General features: G+C 43.1%; 1 protein-coding gene across 1 annotated transcript in view; it reads left to right on the plus strand.

The window, feature by feature from the left end:
* The window catches only part of LOC126470810 (uncharacterized), a 202,590-nt gene that overhangs the window by 98,832 nt on the left and 77,840 nt on the right, over positions 1-25,918 (plus strand). The gene's annotated exons all lie outside the window — the stretch shown is intronic.

The following is a 25,918-nucleotide window of genomic DNA, read 5'->3' on the forward strand; positions in this document are numbered from 1 at the left end:
ACGCAGTCGCCGTAATTAAGGACCGGTGGTATGTGGGCACGGACGTGGAGTCCGATGCCGTGTAACTTGTGTGCCGTCGGGTACGGATCAGATGTGTTTGGTAACTAAGACATCAACGTGAATTCACTGTCATGCTTCTCAAACCACTGCAGCAGGGTTTTGGACTTGTGACGCTACAATTTTGGTGCTTATCCTGCTGGAATATGCCGTCGCCTTCTGTGAATACAAGTATGATGGGATGCTGAAGATCCATACCAACGTTCACGTAGTCCGCAGTCGTCAAGGTGCCTTCGAATGCTACCACACGTCTCACGGAAGGCCAGTTGCATGTCGCCTATGGCGTTAGTAAGCCCCCACCGGCCTGCGTCCATAACGTGATGCACGATTCGAGTACCCGTCCGTCTGAATGGCGGCGTATCCGGGCACGATCACCGACACGGTTTAACTCTTTGATGGGTGGGCATCATTGCTACCTAACACATATGTATATGCTTTGAAAGGACGGTGTCACTGTGGTTAACCACACGTTTTTCTCAGTTTACCGCTCAGAGGTGGTAGTTCTCTCAACTAACCAACTAATTGTTGACTAGAGTATCACTAGATGACACGAGAATCACAGTGCAGCATTTTTGCAGCGAATTTACGACACGAGCTAATATTTCATGCATTTTTGGTGTTGTTCGTGGAAGTGTTGTGCATTTCTCTTTATAGTTCTTCTTCATACGGCTATTTTTGGTGGTATTGGTTTATGTTTATGTACTGACCTTCCATAAATCTACAGATAACATTACCTGTTATTCGAATAGAATTTTTAATACTTCATAGACGGATTTCTGTGTGGTTCATGGCACTAATCACCACCCATCTTCTCCATGCAGTGTGTCTCGCCAAAAAAGATTAACAGGAGTAGTATGTTACTGAATATTATTTGATAAATTCCTTCTAGTGACAACAATGTTGACAGTGATGAAAGTGATGCCAGTTATCCGACATTCACTTTAGTCGGGAGGTGTAATAATGCCTTGATTCGAAAAATAATTTCAGAGGCTGCTGCTTCATCCTCCGTATACAAAAATAATTTATCATCTCAGATCCAGGCACACAAGCCATACGTAGACGAAAGTATTCACCACAAAAGCAGTAAACATTAGCCTATTCACTCATAATATACACTGAAGCGCCGAAGAAACAGGTATAGGCATGCATAATCGAAGATGGAGATATGTAAACAGGCAGAATACGGCGCTGCTGTCCACAACACGTATGTAAAATGACAAGTGTCTGGCGCAGTTGTTAGGTCGGTTACTACTGCTACAGTGGCAGATTATCAAGATTTAAGTGACTTGGAAAGTGGTGTTACAGCCGGTGCGCGAGCGATGGGGCACACCATCGAGTTAGCGATGAAGTGAGGTTTTCTCGTATGACCATCTCACGACTGCACTGTGAATACCAGTAATCCGGTAAAACATCAAATCTCCGACATCGCTGCGACCGGAAAAAGATCCTGAAAGAAGGGGACCAACGACGACTCAAAAGAATCGTTCAACGTGAGAGAAGTGCAACAGTTCCGCAAATTGCTGCAGATTCAATGTTGGGTCATCACCAAGTGTCAGCGTGCGAACCATTCAACGAAACATCATCGATATAGGCTTACGGAGCCTAAGGCCCACTCGTGTACCCTTGATGACTGCACAAGACAAAGGTTTACACCTCGCCTCGACCCGTCAACACCGACATTGGACTGTTAATGACTGGAAACATGTTGCCTGGTCGGACGACTCTCGTTTCAAATTGTATCGAGCGCATGGACGTGTACGGGTATGGAGACAACCTAACGAATCTATGGACCCTGCATGCCAGTAGAGGACTGTTCAAGCTGGTGGAGGCTCTGTAATAGTGTGAGGCGTGTGCAGTTGGGGTTATATGGGACCCCGTATACGTCTAGATACGAGTCTGACAGGTAACACTTACGTAAGCATCCTGTCTGATCACCTGCTTCCAATCATGTCCATTGTGCATTCCGACGGGCTTGGGCAATTTCAGCAGGACAGTGCGACACCCCACACGTTCAGAATTGCTGCAGAGCAGCTCCAGGAACACACTTCGGAGTTTAAACACTTCCGCTGGCCACCAAACTCCCCAGACACAAATATTATTGAGCATATCAGTGTTGCCTTGCAACTTGCTGTTCAGAAGAGATCTTCGCCCCCTATTACTCTTACGGATTTATGGACATCCCTACAGGATTCATGGTGTCAATTCCCTCCAGCACTACTTAAGGCATTAGTCGAGTCCATTCCACGTCGTTTTGTGGTACTTCTGCGTGCTCGCGGAGGCGCTACACTATATTAGGCAGGTGTACCAGTTTGTTGGACTCCTCAGTGTAGAAGATGTGCAGTTTACAGTTCGAGGGAAACCCTGATAGAAATTTATGGATGTGTTCACTGTGCGAAGTACCCTTCCGCTTGACAGCAGCCAAGACTGTTTCAAGAGATGCGAAACCTAAAAGAAAGTTATACCAAAGATGAACCACCAAATAACTTACCTGTGTACTGTAATAGGGTGACGGTTAGGAAACATACCACAAAAATAAAACTGAAGTGTTATAAGTGGGTCAAATTCGAAATATGTAAATTATTGTTCATACCCCTCTAGGGTAAATTTTTATCAAGTTTACCTGCCCCTCAAAGAATTAAAAGGAGACATCCACCCAACCAAGTTTCCACTGATCCACGGCCCACTCTCGGTGAACCCACGCCCGCTGTAATCATTAGGAGAACATTCGAACACGTAGGAATCGTCTGCTGCGGAACCCCATGTTTAACATTATGCACTCGCGCCTGCATGTCTATTGCAGTTTGCCGTCAAATCTGCCACAGAACCGACCAGTCCCCGACCTCTACGCCCAGTGACGAGGCGTCGACGTCAACATCTTGTCGTCCACTCATGCTTTCACTGTCCTTCAGCCACTGTTCGTAGCTGTTCACGACAGTAGCAGGCCAGTAGTTGACCAGCTTCACCGTTTCCGATGCTCTCGTTCTCCGACACCAGACCACAACAATCTTCCCTATGTCAGATTTGCTCGTGTCAATTAATTTCCCAATTTGTGACCCGCATTAGTGCTAGAATGGTTCCTCATTCGTCTCTGCTCTGCTTACATACTTTCCTTACCGCGCCAAGTGCCTGCAACGCCACAACGTGGCTTTCAGTCTCACGGCGGGCAGGGGTCATGTCTTGGCTCATCGGAGTATTTCGTTATGGGTATCAATGGATGCTATCTTCAGTCTCTTAGGCTCACTCGAAGTGATTGTTAGTAACTTCAGTACGCTATGTATTTTGTTCGCAGGCAGACGTCTCGTGGTTCACATTTCATACAGCTGAACATTCCCCACATGAGGGTAACTCAGTAACCTGAACAGTACCTTATTGGTAACAAGAATACATCATCTCATTTTTTTTTTTTAAATATTTTCTATACACGTTGTTGAAAATTTCAGCTTATTAAATAACGGTATCGTGGAACCACCTAAAGCTGTTGTAACAATATTTACTCATAAACAAGTAGTTTTACTCAATCGCCCCTATTTAAGTCATGGATTAATGCTACATTAAGTTCAAACCATCAACCAGATTAAAGAACGTTCTTTGCCGTCGAATACATGTTTGGCTCTTACTCAAAGCATCTGACACATACACATCCCCCGATTAAACTACGTATTTTTCATCCTCCACTAAGTGCAAAAATTAACCATACTACATAGCAACATTTGTACCATAAAAGTAGAGTGTCAAATAATAGAGAGTAATACTAGAGCAAATTAAGGACAAGTATACAATTAATAACAACTAGTGGGTCGTTATAATTAAAACGCAGCTACCCACAGCCGCCCACTGTGGAATGTAATTATCATATGACAGCGAAACGTGCTAGATATTCTAATGCATTAACGAGGAACTGATTTACACTGGAAAAATATTATTTCCAATTTTTGCCAACAGTGCAAATCTTACCCCGTGACTGCAAGAAAGATGTAAAATTGTTTCCATATGTAATGGTCAGGAACGGGACGTGGGCAGAAACAGTCAGAAAAGTGAGAAAGACCTAACATTGATTTCATTATTAACCGTCGCTTACACAATTAAATGTATTGACGCGAGAACGAAAACCATCAGGTGTATTAGGGAAATACGACAGTGGAAACTTGTGCCGGATCAGAAACGTTTCGTTTTTGCAGTGTACACAAAGTTACTAGTCTCCAGGGCGGACTTGGGTGTTAATGACACGATAGTCAGGGTGTTTACCTCATCTGAGCGGTGCACATGTCGCTCCTAAAGTGTCATTACAATAACATTTGAACAAACGGGATGTCTTCAACAACTGAAAGCGGTTGATCACCTGTTTAAATAATAGGAATTTCCAAATAGATGGTACCGAAATGATAACTTGCATAGCCGTATCTGAAACATTGACCAGTACTTTGTCGACGATGTTTGCAAGTAATCGAAATAGGCACAGTGTCATTACGAATTTGGTGCTTTTCGCATGACCCAATAGCTAAAAAATCAGCAAAACATCTGTGCATGTATCTGCAAGATGTCAGCTTACGTTGGCTGTCGCGGGGTGCGGATGGAATACCTGGGATCTTTAATTAGAAATCTTAATTTTCCCCTGTATATCTGGCATAAGTAAATCATTATCCATCAAAACAATGGTAAAGGAATTCATATGGCTACCAAATTAGACGAAGATCTCAATAAACTCATGTATTACAGCTACGTAATTCAGTTCATAAGAAACTGTTCAATAATGATTGAAAGTAATAAGCTAAAGCCGTGGAAAACCTCGAAAATTCATCTGGAGTGTGACTCAAGTTAACTCAAATCTGGATGAAATATTTGCGTTTGCGGAAGTTTAGCGCAAAAAAAAAAAAAAAAATGGTTCAAATGGCTCTGAGCACTATTGTACTTAACGTCTGAGGTCATCAGTCCCCTAGAACTTAGAACTACTTAAACCTAACTAACCTAAGGACATCACACACATCCATGCCCGAGGCAGGATTCGAACCTGCGACCGTAGCGGTCGCGCGGTTCCAGACTGAAGCGCCTAGTCCAAAATGGTCCAAATGGCTCTGAGCACTATGGGACTTCATATCTATGGTCATCAGTCCCCTAGAACTTAGAACTACTTAAACCTAACTAACCTAAGGACAGCACACAACACCCAGCCACCACGACGCAGAGAAAATCCCTGACCCCGCCGGGAATCGAACCCGGGAACCCGGGCGTGGGAAGCAAGAACGCTACCGCACGACCACGAGATGCGGGCGAAGCGCTTAGAACCGCTCGACCACACCGGCCGGCATTTTAGTGCACATAGATAGAAAATACTATAGAAAGATATGCATGTGCAGCTATTGCTGGAATTCAAAGCGTGTTGAACCTCTAACTGCAAACAAGTCTTCAGAAGGACGATTAAAATTGCTGAACGTCGTTACTAACGATTCGTCTTTCCCTACACTTCCTTTGCTGTTGTGGCTGGATCTCTCAATATCTAAAATCTGCAAGTGGCGGATGGCGTGGCTAAAAACTCAGTTTTTGTCTGTGTAGCGAAAACCACTCTCTCCCTGCGTCGAAGTTCAGCTCAACCGGATGAGAGCCCACATCTCAAACGCGCCTGGACAAGTCGTCTAGAACTGAAGTCTTCCCGTCGAGAAGCCGGCAAGAGAAGTAACTATCTGCAGAATGATTCCGACAAGGAAAACTCTGTGCTCTGCGGTTATCGACGTCTCAAAATTTGTGATTGGCTGAATAGCAATGCTTGTTGTGACGACCAGTAAGAAGTTATCTTATAAGGCGCTGGTCTCCCTCCGTTACCCGTATTTCAGGTGTTTACCCAGTTAAAAAACTCGCTAGTCTTGACACTCCAAAATGTGTCTGGCTTTCTCCCTCTCTCTGTTTGTTCTCGTGCACTGGCCAATATAGATGGAGGACTGTAACACTGTCGCACTCCTCACGCCCACTTCTAAATAATTTACGTGAACCAGTGGTAGCCATTTACACATTTTCTTCCTAACTATTCGGTTCTGGCAGCACCTGGGCGAGATGTCAACATCTCACTATCTTCGAAGATGCATTAAACTTTCTGTTGCCGCTTAACTTTCTAAGATGTTGTCTTAAGAGTCTGGGTTTTTGGGTGACTTTTGACTGACCGCAGTTTCTCTCCAGAATGATAATTCAACCAGCACTCACACATTAAGAAGGAAGCATCGTGTGAAAACACAGCTGAGAGAAACAGTATATTTTGTCCTCCACACCCTGAAGATATAATCTGCGCTGTTTGACTTCGTGCGCTCGGCACCAGGGCGGCTTCCTTTCAGAACACAGCCTGATCCTACATTATACCTGAATGGCGTTTCCTGTCGCTTGGGAACAAGTGGCGATTCTACGAATGGCGATGAAGAACTTATTCCTTGCGGTTTATGGCCCTACTGCACATTACTCGTTCTCCATCGAGTCCAACTTTCTTTCGCAGTGGCTTCTCATTTAGCCGTGCTTGCAATTTAAAACAGGAAATTACACCCTAAGTAGCTAAGTACTGGCAGTCACACGTAATTATTCACATATCAGTACCTAGCGGAGATTAATTTGTTCCAATTTCATTTGAGTCTTGCTTACGGATTTTACATACGTCACAGGGCAGTTTAGTAAAAATGGTTGAGTAACTAAGGGCCTATTAATACTTGTTGGAACACCCGTGTAGCTACAACACGCTATGTCTTAGAGCAAATCTCCATCACTATCTCTTGCCAAATGTGATGATACTAATTCTGTTCTTTAAAATATCAAATGCAGGTATGTTCACCGAAAGTAAAGATATAAATATTCCGCAAATTAGCTTCAATGTATTCATCATTCAAAAAGAAATAAGCTGTGGGCCGCAAAATAAAAACCGCAAATGGGATGGTAATTACATTGCCTACGGAAGAGGGTGCGATATCTAAAAGAGCGTCGAGGCTACAAACTCGCTGTTGGAGGGACATGGGTGCATACCCACTTGACGAAAGGATGAGCATGTGCACGCGTCGACCGTCCACTGCACTCAGTAATGCAGAAAATACAGAAATGGATGCTTCAAAAAAGATCAAAGGGGTGTAGCGGGCTTCCTTCCAGTGGAAAGAATGCGAGGAACAGAAGAGACAAGTGTACGGAGATCACAGCATGTCCGTTGCAATTGCGACGCTCTATCCGTTCTTTGGGACAGTAGCTGCCAGTGGAATGTTCCTGTCTTCAATAATGAGGGCATCCATATGCTTGACGTTGGTATCGGTTATGCGACGTCACATTCCAGATCCTGCGTCATCGGGCAACGGAATCTGTCCTTCCTTGAATTGCTTGTGCTACGCCTGTACCCTTACGACGGACATGCAGAACTCTTCGTACACATGTACCATTCTTTGCAGAACTTTCGTTCCCATACTTCTTCCGTTGCACGAAAAAGCAGTATACACCTTCGTTCTTCTTTTGAAGAGTCCATTTCTCTGTTTTCAGCACGACTGAGTGTGGTGGGCCGTCGGCGCGTGCAAATGCTCGCCCTGTCGTCTCTAGGTTGTACAACTAAGTCCCTCTAGCGGGGAGTTTGGGGCCTCAGCGCTTTTATAGGGACCATACCTTCTTCTGGAAGCAATGGCACTATGATCCCTTCAGCGGTTATTATGTTACAGCCCCCGGCTCAGTTTTTTTAATGACCCTAATATGCCGGATGTTGTAGTACACAGCCAAATACTATACACGTATTGTCAACAATTTTCATACTGCCAAGAAAAGATTTCAGACAATCTCTACATGAGAAGTCTGCTGCAACAGTGTTACTTTACCAAGTAACTTTCGCACATACCACAGTCCAAAAATACAGTATAGATACAGTATTTTTATGGACTTGCCCACATCTCTATGAAGAATTGCATTTCATAGGTGTTCTAGAGGCTCTACAACATGAGTAATTACACAGATATATAACGAGATAAATGTATTTATGACTAGCGAGGCTAATCTAAAGCTGCGGAATTTCGGTAAATATTCTGGGGTAACTCATCATTGAGTAAAAGAGTGTTCATTGCACAAAACCGTGTTATCAGAATAATTGGTGGAGCTCATCCAAGATCATCCTGCAGACACTTATTTAAATAGCAAGGGATCTTCACTGTAGCCTCACAATATACACTCCTGGAAATGGAAAAAAGAACACATTGACACCGGTGTGTCAGACTCACCATACTTGCTCCGGACACTGCGAGAGGGCTGTACAAGCAATGATCACACGCACGGCACAGCGGACACACCAGAAACCGCGGTGTTGGCCGTCGAATGGCGCTAGCTGCGCAGCATTTGTGCACCGCCGCCGTCAGTGTCAGCCAGTTTGCCGTGGAATACGGAGCTCCATCGCAGTCTTTAACACTGGTAGCATGCCGCGACAGCGTGGACGTGAACCGTATGTGCAGTTGACGGACTTTGAGCGAGGGCGTATAGTGGGCATGCGGGAGGCCGGGTGGACGTACCGCCGAATTGCTCAACACGTGGGGCGTGAGGTCTCCACAGTACATCGATATTGTCGCCAGTGGTCGGCGGAAGGTGCACGTGCCCGTCGACCTGGGACCGGACCGCAGCGACGCACGGATGCACGCCAAGACCGTAGGATCCTACGCAGTGCCGTAGGGGACCGCACCGCAACTTCCCAGCAAATTAGGGACACTGTTGCTCCTGGGGTATCGGCGAGGACCATTCGCAACCGTCTCCATGAAGCTGGGCTACGGTCCCGCACACCGTTAGGCCGTCTTCCGCTCACGCCCCAACATCGTGCAGCCCGCCTCCAGTGGTGTCGCGACAGGCGTGAATGGAGGGACGAATGGAGACGTGTCGTCTTCAGCGATGAGAGTCGCTTCTGCCTTGGTGCCAATGATGGTCGTATGTGTGTTTGGCGCCGTGCAGGTGAGCGCCACAATCAGGACTGCATACGACCGAGGCACAAAGGGCCAACACCCGGCATCATGGTGTGGGGAGCGATGTCCTACACTGGCCGTACACCACTGGTGATCGTCGAGGGGACACTGAATAGTGCACGGTACATCCAAACCGTCATCGAACCCATCGTTCTACCATTCCTAGACCGGCAAGGGAACTTGCTGTTCCAACAGGACAATGCACGTCCGCATGTATCCCGTGCCACCCAACGTGCTCTAGAAGGTGTAAGTCAACTACCCTGGCCAGCAAGATCTCCGGATCTGTCCCCCATTGAGCATGTTTGGGACTGGATGAAGTGTCGTCTCACGCGGTCTGCACGTCCAGCACGAACACTGGTCCAACTGAGGCGCCAGGTGGAAATGCCATGGCAAGCCGTTCCACAGGACTACATCCAGCATCTCTACGATCGTCTCCATGGGAGAATAGCAGTCTGCATTGCTGCGAAAGGTGGATATACACTGTACTAGTGCCGACATTGTGCATGCTCTATTGCCTGTGTCTATGTGCCTGTGGTTCTGTCAGTGCGATCATGTGATGTATCTGACCCCAGGAATGTGTCAATAAAGTTTCCCCTTCCTGGGACAATGAATTCACGGTGTTCTTATTTCAATTTCCAGGAGTGTATATATTCACTTATGAAATTTGTTATTAACAATCCGAACGAATTCAGAAGTAAAAACAGTGTACATTGCTACAACACTAGGAGAAAGGATGATCTTCACTACTCAAGGTTAAATCTACCTTTGGCTCCGAAGGAGGTAAATTATGCTGCCACAAAAGTCTTTGGTCACTTACCTAGTAGCATAAAAAATCTGACAGATAGCCACATAGCATTTAAAAGGAAATTAAAAGAATTTCTTAATGGCAACTCCTTCTACTCATTAGATGACTTTTTTGGATATAGTAAGTGGGTAATTTCCCCAACCCCCACCAAAAAAAAATAAATAAAAATAAAAATAAAAAATAAAACAAATATTAAGTGTCCTGTAATATTTTGTGTAATGTAATATCTTGTATAGACACCTTTTATTAACCTGACCCTTTCCACATCATTACGAAGTGTCGTATTCATGATCTATGGCACAAGTACTAATGTAATCGAATTTTGGTAAGCTCTTGGATTTCTGTTGAAGTAAAATATTAAATCTGTACCAGCACTAGTAATTTATATCGCAAATGCGTACTAGTGTCATGGCACTTCATTCGACGGTAATAGGCCCGCATCCCACATGTGATGTGGAAGTACCTTCAAAATATGGCCGATAGTGAGAAGTAACGCGGTGGAGGCTAGTTCTCGATAACCAGACTGAGCGATAGTGCCCCTGGTTAAAGCTGCAACCTATCCGCTGTTTTTTATGGAGTAAGGACATGTATCACTGTTGAATACCGCCAATACGCCCGTCGAATGCGAACAGTAAACTCTGCTAGTGGAGTACATGAACCGGTATGGTTGTTGCTAAGATTAAAGGGGAGGCAACTTTCAGGGGTTGCAATGTGGGGCAAAACAAGAAAAAAACTCCGTCAAACATGGGATCTCAAATGCATACATTAAGAGCAATGGACACTTGTTCAGCAGAAGAGATGTGTTTCACGGTATCGAAGATGAATACATGCGCGTAGCTCATAAGGTATGCATGTCAGAGCACATGTTTACTAGAACTTTTTTCTTGTTTTGGCCCATACTACCACCTCTTCATCTCTAAAAGTTGTTTACCCTACAATCTAAGCAACAACAGTACCGGTAAATGTATTCCATGTATTCCACCGTCAGAGGTATCAGAACGACTTTCGCTTACAACTTTCGGCTCTGTCGTTTCCGAATCAGGGTCCCTTATCTAAAACTGATAAATTTACCATTCTCCATCATCCCTGAAAGTCTGTAGCATCACGGAATCATCCTGTATACCGCAACGGAGGTCAGCAAATCTCCTGTCCTCCACGTTTATCACTAGAAACACAAAAGCAGACACAACACTATATTTATCTAGCATTCATCACAGTAATCAATACGAAATCCCCATACTTAAAATCTATTGCCTGATATACTGGAAGGGACCAACCAACGACTTGCACTAGGAGCCTTCTAACAAGAAAGGGAGTCCCTTGCTGCTACCTCAGGACCACACTGATTAAGAAATGCTTTTCATCATTAAATGTCAATGTTAAAAATTCATTATCGTTGTCACGCTTCAGGAAATGTGGTTTACAGTAACTGCTTGGTGTACTACACATGTTGCCTATTGTAAGAACGTAGGACAGTGTTCCTGGAAATCTGTAGTTCTGCACATATATTTTCACTGAGAAGTATATGCGAAGATAAACAAAGATTCCGCGTAATTGAGACAGCAGAATCCGTAATTTAACCAGTTAAAGGAAATACCATTGGACAATAAATTATTTTGTGTTAGTAAATTTGAAACCGTGTGTCAGGAACGGATTACTCGTGGGATTGGTCGGTCATGGCGGAAGCACAAATGTCACACGTTAATTAACAAAATATATTAACTTCATGAATTAATTGCACACTAATTACTTTAATTAATTAAAACTGCGTTAATGACTGGAAGAGTTTCGTATTATACAAACATGGAATACCAATAAGCCTGTTTGCCTACTGATGAGTCTTTCCAAAAGGCTGAAAGGCAAAACAACACATAAAATTACGTATACAGAGTTATTTTACTGAAGTGTATTAACGCCAGTGGTCCAGCGTCATATGTATGTCAAGATGGAATTAGCAGAATTAACATTCTACGACAATGAAAAGCAATTAAAATCGCTATATAATCTCAAGGCAATCGGATTTTCCTTTAGAGTGTACTCTGTGTACTCAGCGGAAGCGGCTCTATTTCTGGCTGCTAGTTATCATATATCACCTGAACACAGGGTCTTCCACACGAATGGACGATGAAGTATGAACCTTTTGATATTGAGAAAGGTATTTTCGAGAAACGGTACACCTATGTGGTACTGTTAGTTATCTATTGTAATGTTTATTTAAAATTCAGATTTCGGTCACAGAGTGGCCATCTTTAGTGCAGTAAATGTAAGTTAAAACATTAGAGCCACCTATATGTACACATAATCCCAGCTGGACTATTCATGTCAAAGGTTGAATTCAGTGCCTCCAGAACGCTGGCATTACTTACTTAAATACTCATAAGACGGTGTGAATTATGGTTTCATAAATGAGATTCTCCATTAAGAAACAAAAGGCCCGATACACAGCTGAATTGATTCCTTGGCAAGTAAGGATCAACGTATCTGCTCAACGGCAAATCATTTATGGAAATGAACATAATATTACTTGTGGTTCAGGAACGAAGAACAGGACTAATTATAATTATATTCCAGACAAATTACGTTGTAAATAATATTAGAACTGCACAACGGGTTGGAACAAAATTTCAGCTTAAGCGACTGCTGCTGCTGCCTCAGTGACCTCCAAGCTTTGTGTGCATGGTACAGCTGGGGATGAGGGAAGTGAGGTTTGCCCTTGTGATAGGTCATTTTCATTTCACATGCATTACATATTTTACTTGAAATATAAAACAATCAAAATTCATGATTTAAAGCATTCTATAACTGAATAATTACCACAATGTTTGTAGTCCCTTCTGGTAATACTCTGTACAGCCTTGCATTGAACTTTTTATCTGTGTCAAAATTAAGGCACAATTTCGGTATTTATATACAAAATATTTTATTATTTGAGTCTGACATCAGTTTAATACCTGTCCTCAATAATTTAACAAGCAAATAATGTCACAGTCTTTGTTTATACAGGCTGGTCCATTGATAGAGACCGGGCCAAATATCTCACGAAATAAGCATCAGACGAAAAAACTACAAAGAACGAAACTCTTCTAGCTTGAAGGGAGAAACCAGATGGCGCTATGGTTGGCCCGCTAGATGGCGCTGCAATAGGTCAAACGAATATCAACTGCGTCTTTTTAAATAGGAACCTCCATTTTTTATTACATATTCGTGCAGTACGTAAAGAAATATGAATGTTTAAATATGAAAAGTTGGACCACTTTTTTCGCTTTGTGATAGACGGCGCTGTAATAGTCATAAACTCATAAGTAGGTTGTATCACGTAACATTCCGCCAGTGCCGACGATATTTGCTTCGTGATACATTACCCGTGTTAAAATGGACCGTTTAGCAATTGCGGAAAAGGTCTATATCGTGTTGATGTATGGCTATTGTGATCAAAATGCCCAACGGGCGTGTGCTATGTATGCTGCTCGGTATCCTGAACGACATCATACAAGTGTCCGGACCGTTCGCCGGATAGTTACGTCTTCAGTCTTCAGTCTTCAGTCTTCAGCCACATGTGAAACGTCAACCACGACCTGCAACAAATGATGATGCCCAAGTAGGTGTTTTAGCTGCTGTCGCGGCTAATCCGCACATCAGTAGCAGACAAATTGCGCCAGAATCGGAAATCTCAAAAACGTCGGTGTTGAGAATGCTACACCAACATCGATTGCACCCGTACCATATTTCTATGCATCATGAATTGCATGGCGACGACTTTGAACGTCGTGTACAATTCTGCCACTGGGCACAAGAGAAATTACGGGACGATGACACATTTTTTGCGCGCCTTCTGTATAGCGACGAAGCGTCATTCACCAACAGCGGTAACGTAAACCGGCATAATATGCACTATTGGGCAATGGAAAATCCACGATGGCTGCGACAAGTGGAACATCAGCGACCTTGGCTGGTTAATGTATGGTGCGGCATTATGGGAGGAATGATAACTGGCCCCCATTTTATCGATAGCAATCTAAATTATGAAGTGTATGCTGATTTCCTACGTAATATTCTGCCGATGTTACTACAAGATGTTTTACTGCATGACAGAATGGCAATGTGCTTCCAACATGATGGATGCACGGCACATAGCTCGCGTGCGGTTGAAGCGCTATTGAATAGCATATTTCATGACAGGTGGATTGGTCGTCGAAGCACCATACCATGGTCCGCACGTTCACCGGATCTGACGTCTCCGGATTTCTATCTGTGGGGAACGTTGAAGGATATTTGCCATCGTGATCCACCGACAACGCCTGACAACATGCGTCAGCGCATTGTCAATGCATGAGCGAACATTACGGAAGGCTGTTGAGAGGAATGTCGTTACACGTATTGCCAAATGCATTGAGGTTGACGGACACCATTCTGAGCATTTATTGCATTAATGTGGTATTTAGAGGTAATCACGCTGTTACAGCATGGGTTCTCAGAAATGATAAGTTCACAAAGGTACATGTATCACATTGGAATAACCGAAATAAGTTGTTCAAACGTACCTACGTTCTGTATTTTAATTTAAAAAACCTACCTGTTACCAACTGTTCGTCTAAAGCTGTGAGCCATATGTTTGTGACTATTACAGCGCCATCTATCACAAAGCGAAAAAAGTGGTCCAACTAAAGCATTCATATTTGTTTACGTACCACACGAATAACTCATAAAAAATGGGGGTTCCTATTTAAAAAAAAAAAACGCGGTTGATATCCGTTTGACCTGTGGCAGCGCCATCTAGCGGGCCAACCATAGCACCGTCTGGTTTCCCCCTTCAAGCTAGACAAGTTTCGTTCTTTGTAGTTTTTTCGTTTGAAGCTTAACTCGTGAGATATTTTGCCCGGTCACGATCAATGGATCACCCTGTATATGATATCCCACTAATCTTGGCCACCCTAAATACCTTCCAATCCAAAAGCAAAATAAAAAATAGTATTAAAGTGATGTTATTTAGCTGGCAGGGGGATACTAAACAGCATAAGTGGTTTTTTGTGTCATTGTTCATTACGAAGTCGTGAAGAGTACTAAGTCTGATTTAAATAACATCCTGTATTTGTATTCGGTAGTGTACTTCTTCTCCCCAAGACCCGTTCAGAATCGTATCACAATGTACCATTCACGTAAACGTGAAGTTTTAAAAACATAACACAGTGCGGGTACTCGGGGTAACGTAAGTCATACACTGCTAGAGTTGGCAATAAACAAATGAAAACACATGGAAAGTGCACGCCGATTATCCAATCAACAAAAAGAAAAGAAATGATGATGCAGTTTTTAATCAAGGATTGTCCTTTACTGTACACGATCTATCGTTTAAATGGTTCAAAGCCGGCCGAAGTGGCCGTGCGGTTCTAGGCGCTGCAGTCTGGAACCGCGAGACCGCTACGGTCGCAGGTTCGAATCCTGCCTCGGGTATGGATGTGTGTGATGTCCTTAGATTAGTTAGGTTTAACTAGTTCTACGTTCTAGGGGACTAATGACCTCAGAAGTTGAGTCCCATAGTGCTCAGAGCCATTTTGAGCCAAATGGTTCAAATGGCTCTAAGCACTATGAGACTTAACTTCTGAGGTCATCAGTCCCCTAGAACTCAGAACTACTTAAACCTAACTAACCTGAGGACATTACACACATCCATGCCCGAGGCAGGATTCAAACCTGCGACCGTAGCGGGCCCGCGGTTCCAGACTGTAGCGCCTAGAACCACTCGGCCACTCCGGGCGGCAATATCGTTTAAAAGTACGAGTACTATAGTACTGTGCCACATGTGCCTGTATTACAAGGAAAAAACATTGTTGCAATTATTGTTCTGCCCATTTACATTCTCCCCGGACGTGCAGGAGAGTCGAAGTCAGATTTGTGTTACGTTTCTGTTAACGTCATGTTTACGCAAATAGTACACTGTGAAACGTTTTAACGGGTCTTAAGGAGAGAATGTCTATTACCAAATCAAAAATACATGTTGCCTATTAAGAAAGAAGTACTACTGTTAATGTCTCAGTAACAAACAGAGTTACAAGAAAGGCAGTCATACTGGTTAATGTCCTCCTGGCAGCTAAATAACATTTCCCTTACTTATTTTCTTTAGTTTTCGTCTGGAAATATGTTATTTGACATGATCAGGATAAACGGGACACCCTGGATATACACTCCTGGAAATGGAAAAAAGAACACATTGACACCGGTGTGTCAGACCCACCATACTTGCTCCGGACACTGCGAGAGGGCTGTACAAGCAATGATCACACGCACGGCACAGCGGACACACCAGGAACCGCGGTGTTGGCAGTCGAATGGCGCTAGCTGCGCAGCATTTGTGCACCGCCGCCGTCAGTGTCAGCCAGTTTGCCGTGGCATACGGAGCTCCATCGCAGTCTTTAACACTGGTAGCATGCCGCGACAGCGTGGACGTGAACCGTATGTGCAGTTGACGGACTTTGAGCGAGGGCGTATAGTGGGCATGCGGGAGGCCGGGTGGACGTACCGCCGAATTGCTCAACACGTGGGGCGTGAGGTCTCCACAGTACATCGATGTTGTCGCCAGTGGTCGGCGGAGGGTGCACGTGCCCGTCGACCTGGGACCGGACCGCAGCGACGCACGGATGCACGCCAAGACCGTAGGATCCTACGCAGTGCCGTAGGGGACCGCACCGCCACTTCCCAGCAAATTAGGGACACTGTTGCTCCTGGGGTATCGGCGAGGACCATTCGCAACCGTCTCCATGAAGCTGGGCTACGGTCCCGCACACCGTTAGGCCGTCTTCCGCTCACGCCCCAACATCGTGCAGCCCGCCTCCAGTGGTGTCGCGACAGGCGTGAATGGAGGGATGAATGGAGACGTGTCGTCTTCAGCGATGAGAGTCGCTTCTGCCTTGGTGCCAATGATGGTCGTATGCGTGTTTGGTGCCGTGCAGGTGAGCGCCACAATCAGGACTGCATACGACCGAGGCACACAGGGCCAACACCCGGCATCATGGTGTGGGGAGCGATCTCCTACACTGGCCGTACACCACTGGTGATCGTCGAGGGGATACTGAATAGTGCACGGTACATCCAAACCGTCATCGAACCCATCGTTCTACCATTCCTAGACCGGCAAGGGAACTTGCTGTTCCAACAGGACAATGCACGTCCGCATGTATCCCGTGCCACCCAACGTGCTCTAGAAGGTGTAAGTCAACTACCCTGGCCAGCAAGATCTCCGGATCTGTCCCCCATTGAGCATGTTTGGGACTGGATGAAGCGTCGTCTCACGCGGTCTGCACGTCCAGCACGAACGCTGGTCCAACTGAGGCGCCAGGTGGAAATGGCATGGCAAGCCGTTCCACAGGACTACATCCAGCATCTCTACGATCGTCTCCATGGGAGAATAGCAGGCTGCATTGCTGCGAAAGGTGGATATACACTGTACTAGTGCCGACATTGTGCATGCTCTGTTGCCTGTGTCTATGTGCCTGTGGTTCTGTCAGTGTGATCATGTGATGTATCTGACCCCAGGAATGTGTCAATAAAGTTTCCCCTTCCTGGGACAATGAATTCACGGTGTTCTTATTTCAATTTCCAGGAGTGTATTTCTTTCGCCATCAGACGTAGATGCGAGAAGCGTACAATATAAATACAGGGTGGACCAATTTAATGTATAATGGGAAATAACTCGGGAAAGGGACGAAGTACAGCGAAATGCTTAAGGTAAAAGTTTAGTGTGACAAAGAGCGTTACCCATTGCTACTAACGGCCGTGACATTTAACGTGATTTTCAAGGTGATTTGGAGGTTAAAATGATTTTTTAAATGGGAATCATGGTATTTGAATTAAGATTTGTAAGAGTGCCAATTTTACGTATAAAATGATACATTATTCAAGATTATGACAAGGTTCAATCAATGTCAAATAAGCAAATATATTTTTAGTTCTAGTGTGGATTATCTCTGAAGGGAGGCGGGATAGAGCAAAATACAATATTCGATAGAAATTGAAAGGAGCAAGGGGTCACATATCATTACCAATAACCATGATCTTAAAGTTAATTATCAAAGGTCATTCGAAGATTGAGTTTTGTTTCATGGAAACACCTATTTGTCACGTCGTAATTGGAAAGAGTGAAGAGAGATTTGAAGTTTAAGTTTTAACTGACATGTCTTACATGTTTATCGCAAAAATAAATACCGGTACATCACAAGGTATAAATGTTATTTTGCCATTTGAAAGACACATTAAACGCAAACAAAACGTAGATAATTGATTTACAAGTCGTTGTGTGAATCCCTCATGTGTCATTCCTTGGGATGCCGCTTCCATATTCTGTCTAATATTTTATTTTGCTGTATCCCTCCTCTATTCTGAGACAGTCCCTACTACAGCTAAAAACATATTTGCTTATCTGACCTTCATTGAACCTTGTTATGGCCTTGAGTAATGTATCATTTGCACGTAAAATTTGCCACTCTTTCCAAATGCTAGATCAAATATAAGGAGTAGTGCCTATTTTATCTAAATCTCAATCCGGAGAGTCATTTTTCGTGTATTCTGTCAGTGTAGTCACGGAAATAGGCCCTTTCATCTGATGGGTTTTTCAGGGCACGTTCAGAAATACGCAAGAGCTGAGATTCTGCTTTTTCCGGCAGCCTTTGACTGGTGCAGAACATTTTTTTCAGAAATTAGAGAGTTATATAGTGCTTACGAAAGGTATCAATCACATTTTCCATGAAGGCGCAGGATCCAGTACGGTCATTTAAAAAAAAAATTAAGATGCTATTGGTTCTAACGAATGACAGCATTGAACAGAGAACTGAATTTAAATTTATAATTGACGCTATGTCTTAGGAACCGTGACCCTTTTGTTATAATAAATAAACAAAAACAGTGTCGATCACAACTTTTTATTTGCCGACAACCGGTTTCAACCTGCACTGCAGATCATCTTCAGGTCTGAGGGCGCAAAGTGCAGTTTGAATTTATCTCTGTTCTTAGCAGAAATAATGAGAATGGCCAATGTGAAAAAGAAGCAGTCATTCCACAGGCAGTGTGCTGTTGTCTAAAAGCCCCAAAATGTTTAATAGATTTTGAGATTTGGCTTGATCTTGAAGAATATGGACGTCGTATGTGGATCCCCACGCAGGTAAAAATGCAGGCATGGTGTGATTAGGACGGACAGTGCCGCTGAATGTTCCGTGTTCTTCGACGACCGTTGTCATACATTGAATCTCCACATAATCTTGCATTTACAGCTTAGCTATTGTAATAGCAGACCGAGGCTTGCGATTTCAAAGTGGAATGTACGGTAACTGAGACCTAATGGAGACAATATTGGATTAAAGCAGGAAGGAGATGCTGATAAAGGAAACAGACAACACAAGAGTTAGTAAAAATTAAAAAAAGAACTTATTGTTTCCATGGAAATTGAAGAGTTACGTGGATATCTAAATTTCATAGATATTAAAACTCATTCCGAGTCTTTCTACACTTCGATTGAAGAAGTATTTCTATAGCTCTATGTTTTGTTAAGTAGATGGTTAGCTCTGTTTGTTTCCAGTTCATTTCGCAGATAATGGCGTTTATGAATTTCTCCGAGTAAAAACAGATTTCATAGGACAGTGGTAATTGGTGCCTGAATTTTAACTTTATCTCGCTGATCAAAGGATGGCTAGCGACACTTATGGCGGGGGGAATGGGGGGGGGGGGGGTAGAAGGGGGGAGGCGGGAGAGGGGGGAGAAGGGTGTTAACCACAAAATTATATCGTTATCATTAATAGGGATGATTAGTGACGATAATTTGACAGACAGGGAATTTGGGATCGCTTGTGAGAGCTTTGCCGCACGCAAAGCAGAGTTTTGATGCCAGATATAGTAAACTGTATTCGGCTTGTTGGGACATCTTGTTAGGTATGTCCTTGCACGTTTACATAACAGTAACATGGTAATGATGAAGACTTGAACGACTTCAAACAATGCTATCTCCTGCTAGAATACACGCATCTATGAGTGTAGATCTCCTTCATAGATATTGAGGATGCGGGTTACACACAATTCAAAATATCCATGTTATGCATTGTATTTTATTTACTTATTTACACGTCAAGTTCCATAGGACCAAATTGAGGAGCAAATCTCGAAGGTCATCGGACGTGTCAGTACATGAAATTACAACATAAAAGTAATGTCAGATAAAAATAAAATTTTATGAACCCGAAAAAAGTCAAGCCATAAGTTTAAGTAAACGCAATCAACAATACAACAATAAGGGACCGATGGCCATTGTAGCCTGGTACCTTCAATCATACAAACCAGAACCAGAACAATACAACAATAATCAGCTTAATTTTTCAAGGAAATCCTCTACAGAACAGAAGGAAACGCTTGAGTTTCGATTTGAAAGCACGTGGGTTACTGTTAAGATTTATGAATTCTAGTGGTAGCTTGCTGAAAATGGATGCAGCAATATACTGCACACCTTTCTGCACACAAAAAGGTACGGGCAAACTTTCAGGAAACATTCCTCACACACAAATAAAGAAAAGATGTTATGTGGACGTGTGTCCGGAAACGCTTAATTTCTATGTTAGAACTCATTTTAGTTTCGTCAGTATGTACTGTAATTCCTCGATTCACCGCCAGTTGGCCCAATTGAAGGAGCTTGTGATGACATGCGACTCATTGCTCTACAGTACTAGCTTCAAGCACATCAGTACGTAGCATCAACAGGTTAGTGTTCATCACGAACGTGGTTTTGCAGTCAGTGCAATGTTTACAAATGCGGAGTTGGCAGATGCCCATTTGATGTATGGATTAGCACGGGGCAATAGCCGTGGCTATCGAGACAGATTTCCAGAACGAAGGTGTCCCGACAGGAAGACGTTCGAAGCAATTGATCGGCGTCTTAGGGAGCACGGAACATTCCATGTTATGACTTGCGACTGGGGAAGACCTTGGACGACGAGGACACCTGCAATGGACGAGGCTCTTCGTGCAGTTGACGATAACCCGAATGTCAGCGGCAGAGAAGTTGCTGCTGTACAAGGTAACATTGACCACGTCACTGTATGGAGAGTGCTACGGGAGAACCAGTTGTTTCCGTACCATGTACGGCGTGTCCAGGCACTATCAGCAGCTGATTGGCCACCACGGGTACACTTCTGCGAATGGTTCATCCAACAATTTGTCAATCCTCATTTCAGTGTAAATGTTCTCTTTACGAATGAGGCTTCATTCCAACGTGAAGAAATTGTAAATTTTCACAATCAACATGGGTGGGCTGACGAGAATCCGCACGCAATTGTGCAATCACGTCATCAACACAGATTTTCTGTGAACGTTTGGGTAGGCATTGTTGGTGATGCCTTGATTGGGCCCCATGTTCTTCCACCTACACTCAATGGAGCACATTATCATGATTTCATACGGGATACTCTACCTGTGCTGCTAGAACATGTGCCTTTACAAGTACGACACAACATGTGGTTCATGCACGATGGAGCACCTGCACATTTCAGTCGAAGTGTTCGTACGCTTCTCAACAACAGGTTCGGTGATCGATGGATTGGTAGAGGCGGACCAATTCCATGGCCTCCACGCTCTCCTGACCTCAACCCTCTTTACTTTCATTTATTGGGACATTTGAAAGCTCTTTTCTACGCAACCCCGGTACCAAATGTAGAGACTCTTCGTGCTCGTATTGTGGACAGCTGTCATACAATACGCCATTCTCCAGGGCTGCATCAGCGCATCAGGGATTCTATGCGACGGAGGGTGGATGCATGTATCCTCGCTAACGGAGGACATTTTGAACATTTCCTATAACAAAGTGTTTGAAGTCACGCTGGTACGTTCTGTTGCTGTGTGTTTCCATTCCATGATTAATGTGATTTGAAGAGAAGTAATAAAATGAGCTCTAACATTGAAAGTAAGCGTTTCCGGACACATGTCCACATAACGTATTTTCTTTCTTTGTGTGTGAGGAATGTTTCCTGACCTTTTTGTAACACCCTATATATATATATATATATATATATATATATATATATATATATATATATATATATATATATATATATATATATATATATATATACATTGAGAGGCCAATGTCAAAATACCCAGACTGGTGAACAGGGGTTAATAAGGGGTTCGTGAACTTACACCATTTATTGCCCGAACCGCCCGTTTCTGAGCCAAAAATATCCTTTTAGAATGGGAAGAGTTACCCCAAAATATAATACCATACGACATAAGCAAAGTAGACTAATTTTCGTGTCGAACGAGCACTCACTTCAGATGCTGTTCGAATAGTAAAAATGGCATCATTAAGTCTTTGAACAAGATCTAGAACCTGGGCTTTCCACGACAGTTTACTATCTATCTGAACACCTAGAAATTAGAACTGTTCAGTTTCACTAATCGTATGCCCATTCGGTGAAATTAAAAGTCAAGTTTTGTTGAATTGTGTTAGAAACTGTAAAAACTAAGTCTTTATGTAATTTAGCATTAGTTTATCTTCTACAAGCCATGAACTTATGTCTTGAAGTGCACTATTTGAAACCGAGTCAATGTTGCACATAATATCCTCTACTACCAAGCTAGTGTCATCAGCAAACAGAAATATCTTAGAGTTACCCGTAATACTAGAGGGCATATCATTTATATAAATAATGTATAATATATATGTAGAAGTGATTCAAAGAATACAGCAGGGAGTTGAAACTTCATGCTTGTCTTCCAGACTAATCAGGTTTCCGAGTTACTGTGCAATATTGAGGCATGTCCTGTGACTGAAACGGTTTTTCACGTCAACATCGCACTAAAAACGGGACTGCACACAATGTGGTTGGATATAGTTTGTCATTACTGTCATAATATCACTTAAGAGACCAAAAGAGTTCAGTCTCTCAGATTATCCGTGATATATTAAATGATTAAACGTTATGTGGGGCACTATATATACGTATAGATAAGGGTTAGTGGAGCACTTAGTGCAGTGAGATTTCCAGAATTTAGAAAATAAAGCCCTAAACATGACACGTTCTTTTTATTTATAGTGTTCTCAGTGGTGTTTCTTGCGTAATTATGTAATAGTTATCATTCCAATTTTTTCTATTTCATTTATCACCCAGTCTTCGAAAGGACGCAAAACAGACCAACTGTATGCAAGAATGGGTTGCATGAACCACCTCCAAGCCAGTTATTTAAAATGGAACAGGTATCTGACCGACTGGATGTCAGGTGTCGCCACAGGTATTCCAATATGTTCTTACTTCATCCGTGGCATGATTCACCATTTCCGTTAAAGATACACTTTGTATCATGTTTTTAATTGTGAAGTCTGACCTGTCTCCTACGTTTTTACCAAGTTGTGGTTTGAATAATGCTTGGACTGTAGCCCACACATATCAGTTTTTGTAGGTTATATTATATAATTATAAGAAAATGGATGCACTGCCAAAACTGCACAGTAATGAAGCAAAACAAAACGGGCACTTTAATTCGTCGAATGGCAGCTTGTATGGTAGAATTTTATTGTTCTTGTATGAGACCTTCCTTGATTTACGCAAGATACGGGTATGAGGCACTGTAACAAACACTGCTAATTTCTTACTACGTCATTTCTTATAATTTTTCCAGTGCAGTATACGTGTGTGAGATTTCAAAATCTTTGGGAATCGAGAACCTATCCTCAAATATTTTCCAATATAATCTGCGTTTTGTGAAGAAATTTGTGGTCACGTATACAGACAACTATTTCAAAAAACTAGAGATAGCATTTGTAATAAATGAAATTTTGGTTACAACTTTTATTTTTACACCGCCATTGCTTCCTGCTAACAGATGAGGACTGGTAGTTGGAGAGAGTGGTAGTGTGGGACACAAAAAAAGCGCTACCCTCCTCACATAATGTTTCCGCTGAATATTTGCACTGTGCTTCGTACCAAGAGTCTAAACGAAAGTAGAAGTGACACATAGATATTACAGATGGCTCAGTAATACTTAATGAAAGCTTTATGAAAATCGAAGTTAGTGTAATAAGGCACTTCCAAATTCTATGTTATAAACCATTTTCTGTTTCAATTTTCGATTGTAAAATGGTTTGTAGGGATTTGAAATGGAATAATCACATAGGCTCAGTTTTAGGTAAGGCAGGCGGCAGACTTTTCATTGGTAGGATATTGAGAAAATTCAGTCAGGCCACAAAGAACTTGGAAGTCAAACCTTAGAATATTGATTAAGTGTGTAGGACCTATACCAAATACGGCTAACCTTGGACATTGAACGTATGCAAAGAAAAGGGAGATCGTCAAGGAAGTGTTGAAAAACCTAAATTGGCAAACGGTTAAAGGTAGACGCCAATTGTTAGATACCAATTATCGCGCGGAAACATACAGAGCTTCAGGAAACTGCATTAAGAGGATAATCTAGAGGTGTTTCTCATCGCCCTATAGTAAGACAAGATTGGACTGATTAAAGCAAGCACACAGGCATATATGCTGTGACTCCTACAGCGCTCCATACGTCATAGGAACGGGAAGAAACAATTGGTACCATGCTAAGAAACTTCTGCCAAGCACTTCACAGGGATTTGCGGACAAATTATATACACGAAGATGTAGAAATATATGATCGGGAGAGGTTTAGAGTAAATTCGCGGCTATACACTAAACAGACAATATGAAACATACACTGACGGAAAAAAAACAAGAAGCTGTGGGACAAAAACGGAAGTTGATAGCCGTGTTTCTACGTATGAAAGGTGATGTATATTCGAATTTCACGCCAGTCGCAATAGAGTGGCGCTAGTGGTGCCACTATGGGTATGTAAATCAGGTTTGCTTTAAATACACGCTCTAATAGTCCTGAACGTTACCTTTGAGGTTGGACATGGAGAGTTGATGTTAGTCAAGAATACCTTTAAGGCGCCAAAGACGCCGTTATTAGCGCATCATTGAGTTTGAACGAGGTCCTGTAATAGTGCTACGAGAAGCTGGATGTTACTTCTTCAAAAAGACTTCGCAGCAATGTAGCCACTGTACATGATCGCTGGAAGCGGTGGTCACGACAATGTTCAGTCGCAAGAAGACCAGCCTCCAGAAGGCCACGTGGCACTATCGAAAGGGAAGACCATCGTGTTCGGCGTATGGGTCTGACTCATCGTACTGCATCTGCAGCAGCAATCTGAGCAGAAGTTGACACCACAGTGACACAACGAACTGTTACGAATCGGTTACTTCAAGAGCAGCTCCGAGCCAGACGCCCTGTAGCGTGCATTCCACTGATCCCAAACCACCGCCATTTGCAACTTCAGTTGTGTCACGTGAGAACTCATTGGAGGGCAGGGTGGAGGTCCGTTGTGTTTTCTGATGAAAACTGTTTCTGCCTCGGTACCAATAATGGCCGTGTGTTGGTTAGGAGTGGCAGTTGAGGGGCTATAATCAACCCGTCTGTGTGCAAGATCATTTGACCTACATGTGGAGTTATCGTCTGGAGTGCGATTTCGTATGACAACAGCACTCTCGTCGCGATCCTACGTACCCTGGCTGCAAAATTTTAAATTATTCCAGTGATTCGACCAGCTGTGCAGTCATTCATGAAAAGCATCCAAGTGCTGTTTTCCAACAGGATAACGCTCGCCTACGTACAGCTGTTGTAACCTAACATTATCTATAGGATGTCGATGCCGACATATTGCCTTGGCCTGCTCGATCACTAGATCTGCCTACAGTCGATCACATATGGAATATCATCGGACGACAACTCCAGTGTCATCCCCACATAGTATTAACCGTTCCTGTATTGACAGACCAAGTGCAAAAACTGGCATGCGGCACCTGTAAGACACGATGTACGCACGTTTACATGCTTGCATTCAACATTCTAGTGGTTACACCTGTTTATAATGTAACGGCACTTCGTATTTGCAATGGCTTATCTCGCGCCTACATTAACGTGTGATCCTACACTGTTAATCGCTTAAATAGGTTACCTAAAGAAATGTTTTTCAGAAATTTCATTACTCTACATTAATCATTTTTTGGTGCTGCGAGTGTTTCCGTCAGTGTATATTTTATGAAATTTCTAAGGCACACATGCGTGCACCAAA

This window comes from Schistocerca serialis, chromosome 3, assembly GCF_023864345.2.
Source record: "Schistocerca serialis cubense isolate TAMUIC-IGC-003099 chromosome 3, iqSchSeri2.2, whole genome shotgun sequence".
Taxonomy (NCBI): domain Eukaryota; kingdom Metazoa; phylum Arthropoda; class Insecta; order Orthoptera; family Acrididae; genus Schistocerca; species Schistocerca serialis.